The following is a 5,451-nucleotide window of genomic DNA, read 5'->3' as shown; positions in this document are numbered from 1 at the left end:
TAAAGTTTTACCCTTGAAACATTAAAGTTACAATTTTTATGACTAAAGTTATACATCTTATCTATTAAAGTTATACACTGTGTGCATTAAAGTTATACACACGATATATAATTTTTTTTGTTATTTCAGATTTCGTACAACTTCAGTGGTCATTGTGTACAACTTCAATGCCCTTATGTGCAACTTCAGTGATCATTTATTTCAGATTTTGTATATATTGTTTTTGGTTTTTGGTTTTTTGTTTTTTCTATTTTTTTTTGTTTTTTAGTTAAGAGTTGTTTTTTAAGGGTTTATTTTTGACTTGTTTTTGTTTTTTGTTTTATATAAAAGTTCACTATTTACGACTAAAGTTATACAATTTTGAACTAAAGTTATACAAATTTGGACTAAAGTTATACAAAAAATGACTGAAGTTGTACTCGTATGGAATAAAGTTATACAATTTTGGACTAAAATTACACAAATTTGGACTGAAGTTATACAAATAAGGACTAAAGTTATACAAATAAGGACTAAAGTTATACAATTTTGGATTAAAGTTATACAAATTTTGACTACAATTATACAAAAAATGATTGAAGTTATACTCTTATGTAATAAAGTTATACAATTTTGGACTAAAATTACACAAATTTGGACTAAAGTTATACAAAAAATGACTGAAGTTATACAAATAAGGATTAAAGTTATTCAAACAAGGACTAAAGTTATACAAATAAGGACTAAAGTTATACAGAAATGGATTAAAGTTATACAAATATGAACTAAAGTTATACAAATAAGGACTAAAATTATACAAAAACTGACTAAAGTTATACAACAATGGACTAAAGTTATACAAAAATGAACCAAAGTTATACAAAAATAGACCAAAGTTATACAAAAAAAGACTAAAGTTATACAAAAATTGGACTAAAATTATACAAAAAATTGGACTAAAGTTATACAAAAATGAACCAAAGTTATACAAAAATGAACCAAAGTTATACAAAATTGTATAACTTTAATCCATATTTGTATAACTTTAGTCCATTTTTGTATAACTTTGGTTCATTTTTGTATAACTTTAGTCCAATTTTTGTATAACTTTAGTCCATATTTGTATAACTTTAGTCCATATTTGTATAACTTTAGTCCATTTTTGTATAACTTTGGTTCATTTTTGTATAACTTTGGTTCATTTTTGTATAACTTTAGTCCATATTTGTATAACTTTAGTCCATATTTGTATAACTTTAATCCATATTTGTAAAACTTTAGTCCATTTTTGTATAACTTTGGTCCATTTTTGTATAACTTTAGTCCAATTTTTGTATAACTTTAATCCATATTTGTATAACTTTAATCCATATTTGTATAACTTTAGTCCATTTTTGTATAACTTTGGTTCATTTTTGTATAACTTTGGTTCATTTTTGTATAACTTTAGTCCATAAAAGTATAACTTTTGCCCATAACTGAAAAATTTATAATAACTTTAAAAAAATGACATTTGTAAAAATAAAAAAAACAAGACGAATTCTAAAGAAACGACATTTGTAAAAATAAAAAATAAGACGATATTTGAAATGCAAAATATGCATTATAATAACTTTTACTCCAACCAAAAGTTATACAAAAGTTGTACCGCTAAAACATTGAAGTTATACAATTTACGACTAAAGTTATACTCGTAAAACATTAAAGTTATACAATTTACAATTAAGGTTACACTTTTTATATTTTTTTTTTGGGAGTGTTATTGTTTGTGTTATTTCAAATATGAGTTTTTATAAAAAAACGAGAATTGAGAAAACAAGTAAAAATAAAAGAATGAAAAATAAATAAATAAAATACAAGATAACAAAAATAACGAATGGAAAAAAATAACTCAAAACATAAAAATTAACACGAAAAAAAAAAAACCGTCGGCGGTGGTGGAGTTGGCGGCGGCGGCGGGTGGTGGGGTGGTGTCGGGAGGGTGGTGGTGGGTGGTGGTGAATGGGGAAGAGATGAATGAATGATTTTTTTGGGTTTTTGATTTTTGGAGGTTTTTGATTTTTTTGGGTTTTTTTAGAGAGGAAAGAGAATTGAGATGTAGAGAGATGAGAAGAAGTTGTGATAATGAGATGATGAATGATTAGTGAGGTATGTTAATAGGATTGATGAGCTAATTAGAGAAAAGGTGGAGGGATTAATTTGTAGCCATCCATTGAGATCTAATCCTAGCCTTCCATTCTCTTCATCCAAGGGCCTTTAGAAAGACTTATGGACTCATAAGATGAAATGGCCTTAGTTGATCTCTTCTATATATATATATATATATATATATATATATATATATATATATATATATATATATATATGAGATCTAATGAGTCCACCTTAAGTCATTGAGTCCATAAGTCTCATTTAGAGCCCTTAGATTGTGAGGATGAATGACTAAGATTACACCAAAAAGCAACTTATAACATTATAATAATATGTAGAGTATTTACCTCTCTCCTTAGGGTGATAGACTTACTGATCAACTTCTGCATGTTTGTTCCTCCATCAGTCATACGCACGTTATTCAACTTCCCTCCACTCTCTCATACAACTCCTCTAATAATTTCAAAAAACCGTCCTTACTAATTCTTATCTTTCATCTCACATTTCTTCCATTTTCTTTTCTACGTTTCCTCTTCCTTACCAAATACAACAAATCCATTTTCTTCTTTATATTTTATCTCATTCAACCGCTCGTAGTTCCTATCTTTGTTTCTTTACCTCACTTTGAAAGTAATTCATTGATCATCCTTTATTCTTTTTTTTGTTGTAATTTTTTAAATTTGTAAATTATCCTTGAGTCGTAATTGTTATATTGGGGCTATTTCATTTTTGTATTTTGTTATTTATGAGTTTATGATTTTATTGCATGCTTAAATTTATGTTATTTTATTATATTTGATTATCCATAAACATTTTGATTCATTAGCATGTTTGAATTTAATTATAAGTGGGTAGTGTAAATATGATAGTCTTTGAATTGCTAATTAAATTGATAGTGTAAATCTGAACTGATGGGTAGTGTGAATGTATTTGTTAGGGTTTCAATCGAGCCTGTTTTTGGGGATTGTGAATGTGATGTAATTGGGACTGTGAATGTGAGGACAACCCAACTGTAAATGTGAACAAAAAAAAAAGTGTTAATGTGAACAAATAGAAAGTGTAAATGTGAATATAGGAGAAGTGTAAATGTGAACAAATAAAGTTTAAATCTGACTACACTGGAAGTGTAAATCTGAGTAAATTGTAAGTGTAAATGTGAGGATAGAGTAAGTGTAAATGTGAACACTTAAAAGTGTAAATCTGACTAAATTGGAAGTGTAAATGTGAGGATAGAGTAAGTGTAAATGTGAACACTTAAAGTGTAAATCTGACTAAATTGAAAGTGTAAATGTGAAGATACTGGAAGTGTAAATGTGAGGGTAGGAGAATTGTAAATGTGAACAAATAAAGGGTAAATCTGACTAAATTGGAAGTGTAAATGTGAAGATATTGGAAGTGTAAATGTGAGGATAGAGTAAGTGTAAATGTGAACACTTAAAGTGTAAATATGACTAAATTGGAAGTGTAAATGTGAAGATACTGGAAGTGTAAATGTGAGGATAGGAGAAGTATAAATGTGAACAAATAAAGTGTAAATCTGACTAAATTGGATGTGTAAATGTGAAGATACTGGAAGTGTAAATGTGAGGATAGAGTAAGTGTAAATATAAATGTGTAGACTGTTATAGGGTGACTGATATTGTGCATTTCTTATGTACTTTTTTTTTCCTGATTCAGATGGTATCTGATGGAGAACTACTTGAAAACGAAGAACAACCACAAGCTACTCCTACTGTTTCCGTTAAGTGTCACCCCAACAGGCTTCACAAGCTTATTAGTAAGCTTAACATTGCTCAACGAGCCACTGTACAGAGGATTGGATTTGTGGGGCTGCTTCATCTTAAACTCAGAACTTTCCCGCTTTCATATGTTCCTGAATTTCTCGATGCTTTCAGCGATTTTTCTTACGTTTTCAGGGCGTCGGAGTTGAAGGAGTTTATGGTTACTAAGTATGATGTCTATGACTGTTTCATGTTACCTGTTGGTGAGAGAGAGATGGAAATAGTACCTACTGGACATATGCCTGGTGCTAAAGATGAAAAATATGTGCGCATAAAACAACTGTGGCGCAAAAAGTTCAAAGTGAAATCAAATTCTGATTCTTTTCCTTTAGGAGACGTCTTCAATTATATTGAGTTAGATCAATTCAAAGATGGAGGGGATGAATTCTGCCGCCTGTTTGTGCTGCTTAGCATTTCATCATTCCTTGCACCGACATTGAACAACGGCATTGAAATGAAACTTTTGAAAGTGGTTGAAGATGCGAGTGCCATACCGGAGTATGACTGGTGCTCCTATGTATTAGAATGTTTAGCTAATGCTGCAGCTGAGGCTCGCAGCGTGCAGTCACATCTGCTTGGTTGTATCCCTTTCCTTATGATTACTTATTTTCAGCGGTATGATTACCGTGGTAGGAGTTGCCCAGACGGCGTTCCACTTATTCAGCATTGAGATCTGAAGACTTTATCGAAGAGGTTAAAGGATGAGCTGGACGTGGGTCCATTGGGCCGACTAACTTTGTGCAAGGTGAAGTACCCCCGATGTCAAAACAAGACCCCTGATGAGAAGGACATTTGTAATACGATGTTGGCCATAGCTGGCGCGCCCAAGGCGCCATTGGCAAGCCCTACGCCTCTACTGATTTCAACGTCGGGTACAACATCTGATAAGAAGTTTATTCAGATTGAACTCCCCCCCACCCGGTGTTGAAGATGACGATGAGTTGAAAGTTAGGGTTGTAGAAGTAAGTATTATGTTATGAATGTTTAATTAATGGCCTATTTTTTTTAATATATATATATATATATATATATATATATATATATATATATATATATATATATATATATATATATATATATATATATATATATATATATATATATATATATATATATATATATATATAGAAGAAGGATCAAGTGAGTCCACCAAAATCCATAGAGTCCATAAGTCCTATTTATGACCCTTAAAAAGATTGGATGGAGGGATGAGATTGAAAGAGAAAAAGGGAGGATTAGTGCAAAAATTAGGGGATTAATGCTAACTAAATACTTTCCCTCACTACTTTCACTAATCAACCACTAATTTTACTATATATCATTTATTTTTCACTCACTTCTCTCTCATCTCACACAATTATCATTCCTCACATCTCTCTACAAACCAAAAAAATCAGAAAAATTCAAAAAAATCTCTCCTCTCTTCCTCACTAACCCACCAACCACCTTACACCCACCACCACTAAAAACTCAAAAAACCTCAAAAAATCCCTCCGCTCTTCCTCACTCACCCACCTACCACCACCAACCACCTTACACT

The sequence above is a fragment of the Silene latifolia genome, chromosome Y, assembly GCF_048544455.1.
Source record: "Silene latifolia isolate original U9 population chromosome Y, ASM4854445v1, whole genome shotgun sequence".
NCBI classification, from domain to species: Eukaryota; Viridiplantae; Streptophyta; class Magnoliopsida; order Caryophyllales; family Caryophyllaceae; genus Silene; species Silene latifolia.
This window is presented reverse-complemented; position numbering follows the sequence as displayed.